We start from the raw sequence: 13,244 nt of genomic DNA, 5'->3' as shown, positions 1-13,244 counted from the left end.
CTGCAATCTCATGATTAAACTTTAAAGAATGGAGTTTCCTCTTAGGAAAAAGCAAAGAAAGTGGTTTCTGGGATGGAACCTACTCTTGGAGAAGGCGCTGTGAAGATTGTTAAAATGACAACAGAGGATTTGGAACATTACATAAACTTAGTTGATAAAGCAGTGGCAGGGTTTGAAAGGGTTGACTCCAATTTGAAAGTTCTACTGTGGGTAAAATGTTGCCATACAGCATTGTATGAGACCAAGAAATCGTTTGTGAAAGGAAGAGTCCATGAATGCAGCAAACTTCATTGTTGTCTTATTTTTAAGAAATTTCCAGGGCAGCCCTGGTGGCCCAGCGGTTTAGCGCCACCTTTGGCCCAGGTGTGATCCTGGAGACCCGGGATTGAGTCCCACATCGGGCTCCCTGCATGGAGCCTGCTTCTCCTTCTCCCTGTGTCTCTGCCTCTTTCTCTCTGTCTCTCATGAATAAATAAATAAAATCTTTAAAAAAAAAAAAAAGAAACTTCCATAGCCACCCCAACCTTCAACAAACACCACCTTGATCAGTCAGCAGCCATCAACATGGAGGCAAGACCCTGCACCAGCAAAAAGATTGACTCACTGAAAGCTCAGATGATGGTCAACATTTTTAAGCTACAAATTATTTTAAAATTGCAGTATGTACATCATTTTTGATATTCGCTTTATTGAATATCTCTGAGATGTGCCTGTATAATAGATGTACCTGGAGCATCTTATCCCAGCAATTGCTTAAAAAAAGGTATGACAAAGGGACATGGAGCCAACTAGAAGAGCTCCCCAGGACCAGAGCTGGAACAATTTGAGCAACAGAGTAAATAACGTAGTATTGGGATGTTGTAACCCCCAAAGTATAAAATAAATGTCCATCATTCATATTGATATAAATGAATGATTAAATAAATAAATTGGGAGAGGAGTAAAACTCTCATACGGAAGAATTCCGAATAATGTATGTAGCTAATTTCCCTTCAAGAGGGTGAGGTATCACTGCCACTTCTTAAGAATGATCTCTGCATAATGTCTACTTTGCAAAGTGTATAGTATGAAAGAGGGGTGAAAATAACTTTATAATACAGATACTTAGAAAGACAACCTAGGTTGCCATGGCCAGTGATGTCATGTTGAGAATCCATACCCTTGATGTGATGTGATGAAAACAACATTTTATCTATGTGTTCTTACCCCATAAAACTCATGATCCTAGTTTAATGATGAGAAAGAATTTCAGAAAAATGCCAGTGGGACACTTTAAAAAAAATACCTAAGCAGTACTCCTCAAAACTCAAGTTAGTCAACAGGGAAGCTGGCAAACTGGCACGGCAACAAACCTGAGCAGATTGATGACTTCATGTAATGTGATATCCTGCATCTGCTCCTGGGGGAGAAAAGTGGCATCACTGAAAAACTAACGAAAGTTTGGGCATCTGCTTTTGGGTCAGGTCATGATCTTGGGGTCCTGGGATTGAGCCCCAAGTTGGGCTCCCTGCTCAGCATGGAGCCTGCTTCTCCCTCTCCCTGCCCCCTGCTCATGCTCTCTCTTGCTATCTCTCTCAAATAAGTATAATCTTTTTTAAAATTTATTTTTTATTGGAGTTCAGTTTGCCAACATATAGCATAACACCCAGTTCTCATCCCGTCAAGTGCCCCCCTCAGTGCCCACCACCCAGTCATCCCCACCCCCCGCCCTCCTCCCCTTCCACCACCCCTAGTTCGTTTCCCAGAGTTAGGAGTCTTCCATGTTCTGTCTCCCTTTCTGATATTTCCTACCCATTTCTTCTCCCTTCCCTTCTATTCCCTTTCACTATTATTTATATTCCCCAAATGAATGAGACCATACAATGTTTGTCCTTCTCCGATTGACTTACTTCACTCAGCATAATCTTTTAAAAAAAAAGAAAAACTGGGATCCCTGGGTGGCTCAGCGGTTTAGCGCCTGCCTTTGGCCCAGGGCGCGATCCTGGAGTCCCTGGATCGAGTCCCACATCGGGCTCCCGGCATGGAGCCTGCTTCTCCCTCCTCCTGTGTCTCTGCCTCTCTCTCTCTCTCTATGTCTATCATAAATAGATAAATAAATCTTTAAAAAAAATAAAAAGAAAAAAGAAAAACTAAGGAAAATTGGACATTATTAATACTTATCAGTACTGGTCCTTCAGTGTGACACATTTCCCCTCCTAATGTAAGATGGACACAGGTAGACAACTTCAAAAAACTTCTCTAAGTCTAAAATCATTAGAAAAATAAATAAGTAAATGAAATCATTAGAAAATAGCAAGTTTTATGAAAATTATGACAGGCATAAACCAAACACACCATTTGTGTATGGATAGGTTTGACGAACCTAGTAAAAGAAAAATACTTTTATTTTGGTTCCTAAAACACAATGTAGATACATATTGTATACAGAAGACAAGTCTATAATGAGAAGTTAGTAAGGCAAAAAATAAGGGAACACACAAATTGTACCAGGAAAATATTTTTAAAAGAGAACAGAAATAGTGTTTCTGTTAGAAGACAAAGTAGAAGTGAAGCCTAAAGTACTTTAATGTAATAACAATGGACACTGTTTTTTAGAATAAATTTTTTTCTTTTTTCTACTTTAATTTTTGGAGGACACTTTTTGATGCTAAAATCCACAATTCACAATGAAGATATAACACTTCTGAATTGGCTATATCTCATGAATATATGGAAGATAACACCCTAATAATAAAGAATACACGTTTTTCTTAAGTCACATGACATTCACAAAAATCCTATATTAAAAGATAATATTTCCATAATACAAAAATATTAATAAAATATTCCCAGATGACATTGCAAAGTAAAACATTTTAAAAGTAGAAATAGAAAAAAATGGGATGCCTGGGTGGCTCAGTAGTTGAGACTTTGGCTCAGGGTGTGATCCAGAGTTCTGGGATCGAGTCCCACATTGGGGGAAGCCGGCTTCTCCCTCTGCCTGTGTCTCTGCCTCTCTCTGTTGTGTCTCTCTCATGAATAAACAAATAATATCTTAAAAAGACAAAAACAAGAGGTCTTTTCTGCCTGGAAATGTACAAAACTTCCATTAAACCACCTTGGGTACAAGCGGAAGTATACACTGAAATAACAATCTAACTCAGGCCTCCCAAGGAGAGTAGAGATATGGGTTAAAAGGGAGAGGATGCTAAGATGCCCCTAATTACATCTATTCTTAACCATATATTTTGGACCTGAGAGGCCCACTTTTGGAGGGTAGTCTGGCAGTTTCCTGTCTTACCATATGATGTAGCAGCTGTGCCTCTAGGTATTTACCCAAATGAGTTGAAAACTTATGTTCACCCAAAAATGTGCATGCACACATATGTATAGAAGCAATTGGAAGGCCCCTCGAGAGGTGAATGGATAAACTGTGGGTCATTCCAGATAATGGAATATTATTCAGTGATGAAATGAGCTATCAAGGAAAGACATGGGGAGAACATTAAATACACATTAAGTGAAAAAAAAAGGCATTCAAATTGGCAAAGAAGTAGTCAAACTCTCCCTCTTCGCAGATGACCTGATACTGTACATAGAAAACGCAAAAGGGTCCGCCCCAAGATTGCTAGAACTCATACAGCAATTCAGCAATGTGGCAGGATACAAAATCAATGCCCAGAAATCAATAGCATTTCTATACACATGAGACTGAAGAAAGAGAAATTAAGGAGTCAATCCCATTTACAATTGCACCCAAAAGCATAAGATACCTAGGAATAAACCTAACCAAAGAGGTAAAGGATCTATACCCTAAAAACTACAGAACACTTATGAAAGAAATTGAGGAAGACACAAAGAGATGGAAAAACATTCCATGTTCATGGATTGGAAGAATTAATATTGTGAAAATGTCAATGTTACCCAGGGCAATTTACACATTTAATGCAATCCCTATCAAAATACCATGGACTTTCTTCAGAGAGTTGGAACAAATCATCTTAAGATTTGTGTGGAATCAGGAAAGATCCCGAATAGCCAGGGGAATTTTAAAAAAGAAAACCATATCTGGGGGCATCACAATGCCAGATTTCAGGTTGTACTACAAAGCTGTGGTCATCAAGATAATGTGGTACTGGCACAAACACAGACACATAGATCAATGGAACAGAATAGAGAATCCAGAAGTGGACCCTCAACTTTATGGTCAACTAATAGGTGACAAAGCAGGAAAGACTATCCACTGGAAAAAAGACAGTCTCTTTAATAAATGGTGCTGGGAAAATTGGACATCCACATGCAGAAGAATGAAACTGGACCATTCTCTTACACCCTACACAAAGATAAACTCAAAATGGATGAAAGATCTAAATGTGAGACAAGATTCCATCAAAATCCTAGAGGAGTACACAGGCAACACCCTTTTTGAACTTGGCCACAGCAACTTCTTGCAAGATACATCCATGAAGGCAAGAGAAACAAAAGCAAAAATGAATTCTTGGGACTTCATCAAGAAGCTTTTGCACAGCAAAAGAAACAGTCAACAAAAGTAAAAGACAACCTACAGAATGGGAGAAGATATTTGCAAATGACGTTATCAGATAAAGGGCTAGTATCCAAGATCTATAAAGAACTTATTAAACTCAACAGCAAAGAAACAAACAATCTAATCATAAAATGGGCAAAAGACATGAACAGAAATTTCACAGAGGAAGACATAGACATGGCCAAGAAGCACATGAGAAAATGCTCTGCATCACTTGCCATCAGGGAAATACAAATCCAAACCACAATGAGATACCACCTCACACCAGTGAGAATGGGGAAAATTAACAAGGCAGGAAACAACAAATGTTGGAGAGGATGCGGAGAAAAGGGAACCCTCTTGCACTGTTGGTGGGAATGTGAACTGGTGCAGCCACTCTGGAAAACTGTGTGGAGGTTCCTCAAAGAGTTAAAAATAGATCTGTCCTACGACCCAGCAATTGCACTGCTGGGGATTTACCCCAAAGATACAGATGCAGTGAAACGCCGGGACACCTGCACCCCGATGTTTATAGCAGCAATGTCCACAATAGCCAAACTGTGGAAGGAGCCGCGGTGTCCATCGAAAGATGAATGGATAAAGAAGATGTGGTCTATTAATAGACCTATCCATTTTTAATAAATCCAATTTTAATAAATTAAAATTAATTTTAATAAATTAAAATTAAAGTTCTTCCTAAGCACTATTACGTCATCCCACATATTTGATAAGATAGATTTGTTTTCCATTAGCTGAAATACTTTTTTAAAGTTTACTTATTTTTCTAGTAATCTCTACACCCAACATGGAGTAGAACTCATGACCCCATGATCAAGAGTCGCATATTCTTCTGAGCCAGCCATGTGCCCCAGTTGAAATATTTTAAAATTTATCTCAAGACTCCTTTGATGCATGTTATTTAGAAGCATGTGGCTCAGTATTCCATATTTGGTGTTTTTCCAGCTACCATTCTGCTACTGATTTCTAGTTTAAATCCATTGTGGTCTGAGAGCATACTTGTAGAGTTTCTAGAAAGGCTTTACTTCTTTACAGGTGTGTTTTATTATTTTATTTAAGATGTTATTCATTTATTCATGAGACAGAGAGAGAGAGAGAGAGGCAGAGACACAGGTGGAGGGAGAAGCAGGCTCCATGCAGGGAGCCTGACGTGGGACTCGATCCCAAGTCCCCAGGATCACGCCCTGGGCAGAAGGTGGTGCTAAACCGCTGAGCCACCCGGGCTGCCCACAGGTTGTTTTAAGGCCTAGAATATAGTCTATCTGTTCCACGTTATCTTGAGATGAATGTCTATCCTGTTGTTGGATGAAGACATCTATAAATATATAGGACCTGTTGATTGATGGTACTGCTCCCTTCAACAATACCTTTACCAATTTTCTACCTGCTGGGTCTGTCAATTACTGATAAAGAGACACTGAAGTCTTCAATTAAAATTGTGGATTTGTCTATTTTGCAGTTCTGTACATTTTGCATCAGTTATTTTGACACTCTGTTGTTTGGCACATATATATTAAGGTTTAGTATGTTTTCATGGAGAATTGGCACATTTACTATGTAATGCTCCTCTTTCTCCCAAATAATCTTCCTTGTTCTGAAGTTGGCTTTGTGTGAAACTAATAGTTATTTAAAATTCCTAGCTCGGGATCCCTGGGTGGCGCAGCGGTTTAGCGCCTGCCTTTGGCCCAGGGCGCGATCCTGGAGACCCAGGATCGAATCCCATGTCGGGCTCCCGGTGCATGGAGCCTGCTTCTCCCTCTGCCTGTGTCTCTGCCTCTCTCTCTCTCTGTGACTATCATAAGTTAAAAAAAAAAAAAAAAAAAAAAAAAAAAAAATTCCTAGCTCAGTCCTTCAAAGTCTCCCCTGTACCTGAGTCTTCTTTTGATGATTGCTTCATCTCTTCAGAATGTGTTTTCTCTTCCCTTTCAGTATGCCTTCCAATTTTTGGTTGAAAGCCAGACATGTGTATCGGTTAGGATTTGAAGAAATTAGGATTTGAAGAAAATAGGCCTTTAATGGGAGGTTTTGTATGTTCTTGAATAGGAGTCTAATGTTTGGGACACCTGGGTGACTCAGTTGGTTAAGCATCTGTTTGGGCTCAGGTCATGATCCCAGTGTCCTGGGATTGAGCCCCACATTGGGCTCCCTCCTCAGTGGGGAGTCCGCTTCCCTCATGCCCCGCTCTTGTGCTCTTGCTCTCCCTCTGTCCCTCTCGATAGATAGATAGATAGTCAGTCTTTTTTAAAAAGAGTTTAATGTTTGTTGTAGCTGTAGGTATCAAGGGCTTCAGTATCCTCCAGCATCCTTGTATTTTTCTCCCCAGTGTGTTTGGGTATCCCAGCAACTCAATCTTAGGTAGAGTCTGTGTTGTGCAGCTGTTTTAATTCAGTTCTTACACTGGGGCTCTGCTGGTATGATGGGTAGATTTTTGAGAGGGAATATGTTCTATTCATTATGATTAAACCTGTGATGTTCTGATGACATAGAATCCCTGGACTATGAAAACCAGAAAAGGTTCTTGGCCTTTATTCCTCCCCTTTTATCAAAGAGGAAAGGTGAAGAGGCTGGAGTTATGCAATTGCTCTTTCCCCACTCAGATAAAGCTTTGGCAATTTAATTTTCTTTGAAGGATGTCCTAAGTTATGGAGAACAGAATGCACTGTATATGTATCAAAACATTTCCTCCTGTTTTCTGCATGAAGCATGAGGCAATTTTTTCTAAACTTCACGGTGAGTACCTGGTTTGGCTCCTGCAGGAAGGATTCATGAATTGCGGGAAGCACCCCAAGATTGGGTTCCCCAAACCATTTAATTCTCAAGGTAGACTATACCTAAGCAACTTACCTCTTACAGTCTATGTTCTTACAGGTTACTGGCTCAAGTGGCTTCTGCTCCCGGTTTATTACTCAGAGGCACTTTAGGAAAGTAGGGCAAGTACAAGTGGGTTCAAGTGGCTGGATCAAAGGGGGAGAAAGCAGGTAGAGCCTTTAATGTGTCAAGGAGTTGAGGCTGTGTTTTTTTTTTAAAGTTTAAACCCACCTACCATAGGCACAAAGAAAAGGGTCATACGTGAACCCTCTTAGTTCTGTTGTTCATTGTGGGCCAGGCAGGTTGAGTGGGTATCTAAAGCTAGTAGTCAAACATCAAAAAAGGAGTGTCTTTATTAAAGTTCACTGCTTGATGATTGCTGACTGAATTATGCCACATTGTATTTACATAAATTGAAATATGAATTTTAAAGATTTTGTTTGAGAAGAGAGTGCATAAGCAGGGGGAGGGACACAGAAAGAAGCAGACTCCCCACTGAGTAGGGAGCCTGATGGGGGGCTCAATTCCAGGACCATGGGATCATGACCTGAGCCAAAGGTAGGTGCTTAACTGACTGAGCCATCCAGACAACCTGAATATGAATTTTAAAAGCCACGTGAAAAGCACAAGCAACATGTTATGTTATAGTAAAGATGAGGAAAATTTGAAAACTCACCAGAAACTAGTCATCTCAAGGTTTTGGGAGGGATCCAGGAATATCATCATGTCAATAGACTTTCAGAGACCTGTTCAATCATTTTAAATGTTACTGGTTCTTTTTATCTGTTGTCTCATTTGTTGAGTAATTGATGACACTTTGCCAGTGTTGTCTACATGCAGCAAGCAACCCCTTTAAGGGAATAGAACTCTTCCTGCCTGGCCAATAAATAGTCCAAAGCCAAGTAGTCAGCCGCTACCATAGTTGCCAGTTTTCGTCTGTGGAAAGCAACTAAAACATTAGCTGTCTGCTGCATGTGCTGAGTGTTTTGGACGTTTTCTGATTTGGATCAATGATGCGAATTTGAATGACTTCATATGTGCCTCCAACAGTGCCTGTGACTCCCAGGACAATGAGTATATGAGTGCAGTTGGTAGGGAAATATCCCTTTTGTGTTGAGATGGCCCTAAGGTTGTTTTGAAAGAGGGAGACTAAAATGAAATGTTGACATGCAACTGCTGGGTCATAGGATAGCTCTATTTTTAACTTCTTGAGGAACCTCCACATTGTTTTCTAGAGTAGCTACACCAGCTTGCATTCCCAACAGTGTAAGAGGGTATCTAATGAAGGAAGGAAAGGAAGGAAGAAAGAAATTTGACAACACAGGGTACAGAGTACAAGTGATGTTAAGAGGAAGGTCCAGAGGTGGGAGCATTGGCTGTTGGGCACTATTACAATAAAAAAGGTCTGTGAAAATGACCATTTTGAAATATCAGGTATAGAAAGGCCTCTTCTCAAAACATGTCTGCAAACATGATAAGAACAAAGTAATGGGTCTGAGGGTTGAGTCTAATGCCTCGAACAACAGGAAGACCTATTTGGAAGATAGCAAGGTTTGTCTAAGTAAGCCATTCTGGCTTCTATGAAGGCTTGGCTTATGAAGCAAGCTCCAATGAATGCCTTTTTCAGGAACCCAGTGTGCATTTATATTTTTTTGAGAAATGAATTGATCACATCAATGTCTAGAATGTCTTAGTCCTTGCATTTTGGTTTCTTCAGTGGCATGTTTGATAGGGTGAGTCATGTCCCTACTAATATGACATGGTCTGATCATATCAAGTAGCCCAGCATAGGGGATAAGGGGCTCTATAAAGTCTATTTTCCATCAGCTAAAACCCCCTTCTTGGCCTGGGAATTCTGTCCATTGTTTATATTCCCAGTGCTGTCTGTGATTTTTCACAACAGGTGCATTGGTCAGTCACTACGTTTGCCATGTCGGGGGAAGTCCTTTCCATTCTGGCTAGAGCTTTAGAGTAGAGGTCCCTCCATGGTTTTTTATTTCATGGGCACACAGGGCCAAGGTTTATAGTATGTCTGAGATGTAGGAGTCTCAGAAATTTGAGTTAACTTATCGCCCTGAGTATTGAAATAAGCCTCTGGAGTTTGAAGTTTAATATGTACAGTTAGGAGGGACCTTGATTTGTATGTACATATACTTGTGATTCAAAATATTCCTAGAGTTCTTTATCCCATTGCCTGGGATTTGAGTAACTGAGCTGAGCTTGGTACAGTCTTTGATCAGGGAGGGCCTATTTGATCTGGAAACAGTATTTCTGCATTTGACTTCATCAGGTAGGGTGGTGGCACAGGGTCCATAAAGTATATGAACTCTCCTAGTCATTCATTCCCTAGGGACTCCCCAAATGGCCGAGTCTTGAAAAGGGGTGACCTCCTCCAGAATATCATTCGGAGGACAGGGTAACACACTTTGACTTGTAGGTGAGATAGGCCAGAATACCCATTTTTTTTTCTCTGTCCTGTAGGTACCAATATCTTTTCATGAGGAGGCCTCTATGGTGTGAATTTCTAAAGATGCTTTCCAGTAAGCAGCAGGCAAAGTCAGCCTGTGAGCTATAAATGGCCTCAAGATGGCAATGGAAGGATAGGATACTGAGGCTTATGAGTTAGGATGTCCTCAGACAGATGGCACTTGGAGATAACTGCAGGGTATACCCTTATGTTTCAGAACCACATTATTTCAAAGGTCTGACTGAAGAGTCTTAGATCCTGAGAGCCCTCCCACTCAATTTACTCTAGGTGCAGATGGGATTGTAAGAAAAGGCCTGAGTCCTCCTTCATCTGTCCTTTAGTTCTTCCTAAGTAATATCCCAGTGTGGTGGAAAGAAGAGTTGCACACATGACAGGGTTCAGCAAAATTTAATACTCTCCCAGCATAAAGCATGTTTATTGCTTTCTATTAATCATTTTGAGTATGTACACACATACTATATAAAGCATAGTTGTGAATTTTCAAAAAATTTGTAAAAGTGAAATTTTTTTGCAGTGATCTTCTGAGTTTAAAATTTTGACAATGCTCAGTTAAATAGGTGGCACAGGAGGATCCCTGGGTGGCTCAGCGGTTTAGCGCCTGCCTTTGGCCCAGGACGTGACCCTGGAGTTCCAGGATCGAGTCCCACGTCAGGCTCCCTGCATGGAGCCTGCTTCTCTCTCTGCCTGTGTCTCTGCTTCTCTCTTTCTCTGTGTCTCTCATGAATAAATAAATAAAAATATTTTAAAAAGATAAATAAATAGGTGGCACACATTAGGCCTCCATACCTAAGAGCTCTGTGAGTTTGGACTCTTTTTGTGCTCAAGTTTCTCTTTTGTAAGATGGAAGGAATGCCTGGTGAAGCATCCAATGAAAGAATAAGCATGAAATTACTGCCAAGGTGCTGAGAAAATGTAATTAAGTACTAAAAAATGAACAGGATTATCTTCCCTTGGCTCTTTAATAAAATGCCAAGTGGTTACTTTTATATTCTTCTGGTCCGTAATGTGCTGAAAGTGTAAGCATATAGAAATGACACCTGTGGACAGTAAGGTGGATTATGGAGCTATGGTGGATCAATGAAACAAAAAGCTTCCAATTACTCCTTACAGAAAGACATTATTTCCCACATTTTTACATAAAATTAGAATATTACTCAAAATGATACTTTGTGCCTGCAGCTTTCCTTAATTATTCCTTAGATAACTGCCTTCTAAACAGTCATAGCTATTTTTGGTGTTTCCACTGGGAAATCACAATAGACTTGTGTAATACCACTCTCTTCACAGAATAAACTTTGGGTAGGCTAGAACAGTGCAGATCATCATAACCTTTTTTCAAACTGGGAGAGACTCCAGGGTTTAATGAGGGTTTATAATATGCAGTTAGTATAGAAGCAAAATTTAACTGTAAATACAGGTAAATTGAAATGCTCTCAAATGATGTTAAACGTGAAGAAATACCACAAATATCTGTGACCCAAATCAGTGACAAGTCTCAAGTCCCAGATATCCAGGTCCAAACTCATGATCACATATTACATAGAGAAAACCACAAAAAAGATGAATACTGTTAATCACAGGGATGGAGGACTTCATTTCTACTGTCCTCTGTTTACTTTCACACCCCAAGTTGTTCCTGAAAGTGTTTAAGATCTATTGCATGGTGGAAATTCAAGTGGTCAGTAGGGACATCCTCACTCACCAAGGCTCCTATCCTCATAGATATGCACAATCCCAGCCTATTATTTCATGTCATTGCCTACTTTCCTTCAAAGCCCTTACTTCCATCTTATTATCCAACATTTTACTATTTGTTAACCATCTCTCTTGCTCACAAATCTATGAGCACCAGGAGTGCAAGAACATGTGTGTTTAATGCCCCTAAATTGAAATCCTATACGGACTTTATTTTTGCTACACTGGGTATGTTTTGAGTATTATGGTGCCTGACAAGTAAGGGATGTTCAAAAATTAGCATCAAGAATAGTCCCTGAGGGGCACTTACGTGGCACAGTTAAACATCTGCCTTCAACTTGGGGAGTCCTGGGATTGAGCCCCAAGTGGGCTTCCTGCTCAGTAGAGTAGTCTGCTTCTCCCTCTCCCTCTGCCCTTCTCCTGCTGGTGCCTGCTTGCTCTCAAAATATTAAACAAAACAAAATAGATGCCTAGGTGGCTCGGTTGGATGGGTGTTTGCCTTCTGCTCATGTCATGGGTCCTGGGATCAAACCCCACTTCTCCCTCTCCCTCGTGCTCTCTCTTCTCTCTCAAATAAGTAATCCTTTTTAAAAATAAAAAAATAATTTAAAAAAGAGTAGTCTCTGAGCAAGAAAGGCTTGATTGGAATAGTAATTCTGTTTTTCTCCTTTGCTAGATTTTGTTCTCTCAATTTACAGGCTAATGTAAATTTACCTAACTTACCTAAACTTACAGGCTCAATGACACCAAAAAGGAGGTACTAAACATAGTTTACTAGGAAGTAAGTTTACACATTTTCACTGAGATACTGAGGTAAACAGTGGCCATCAGCTTATTGTAGGAAATATACTGATGTTTAGATAAGAGTAGGAAGGGCAACAGCTGTTCTTAGGGGACTGGCACTGTCCTTGTGAAGTCTCATTTGTGCTGGAGAGAAAAATACCAAACATTTCCATCATCAAATAAAGCAATTTGGTGATCATGATGGATCAAGACAAAAATAAGGGTATTTTGTAACCACATCTCTCAAAATGGAAAAGAGTCCATTCCAAATCACAAAAATTACTAAAATTCTCCTTTTAATAATATAACTGACTGGAGCTTATGAATTAGGCTTAGCCCCACTACACTGGTAATCATTTTCTAGAAGGTAAAAACAATGGTAGAATTAAGCTCACCTCCACATGGGCACTTGACAGGATGAGCACTGGGTGTTATTCTATATGTTGACAAATTGAACACCAATAAAAAATAAATTATTAAAAAAAAAGCTCACCTCCACAAAGCATCCAACACCTCCAGAAATTTCTTGCTTTTACTGAATAGCAATCAAATCACCTAGCAAAAACCCAAGTTATGTAAGTCCTTTTAATAAATACCCTCTTACTGATAAATCCAATCATTCAGGGTTTGCATTCTTTTTTTTTTTAAGCAAGCTCCATGCCCAGCATGGAGCCCAACATGGGGTTCAAACTCACAGCCTGGAGCCAAAATTGAGAGAAAGATACTCAACCAACTAAACCACCCAGGTGCCAGTTCATATTACAATTCATCACACCACTGCTGACTGCTGGTATGAACCTAGTGGGTTTTGTCTAGCCAGATGACACTGACCAAATGAGAAGTTTCATGACAGAGATTGTACATATAAAAGAATGAAAAGTAACTCAACATGGATATGCAAGGTAATATTGACAATGTATGCTTAACTTGACAAAATTACAAAACTGA

The 13,244-nt window shown here is 39.9% G+C and overlaps 1 long non-coding RNA gene across 2 annotated transcripts in view; it reads left to right on the top strand.

Moving 5' to 3' along the window:
* The window catches only part of LOC118351738 (uncharacterized), a 33,337-nt gene that overhangs the window by 15,993 nt on the left and 4,100 nt on the right, over positions 1–13,244 (top strand). The window contains exons 1-2 of one of the 2 annotated variants that reach the window (XR_004807665.2): positions 7,025–7,252; positions 12,946–13,198. This is a non-coding gene — a long non-coding RNA (uncharacterized LOC118351738). Of the gene's footprint in view, positions 1–7,024; positions 7,253–12,945; positions 13,199–13,244 lie in introns of those variants that run through there. The other variant, XR_004807664.2, reaches the window with a different exon arrangement.

This window comes from Canis lupus, chromosome 20, assembly GCF_003254725.2.
Source record: "Canis lupus dingo isolate Sandy chromosome 20, ASM325472v2, whole genome shotgun sequence".
Lineage (NCBI taxonomy): Eukaryota > Metazoa > Chordata > Mammalia > Carnivora > Canidae > Canis > Canis lupus.
The sequence above is the reverse complement of the archived record's forward strand: the minus strand, read 5'-3'. Positions and strand labels throughout refer to the sequence as shown.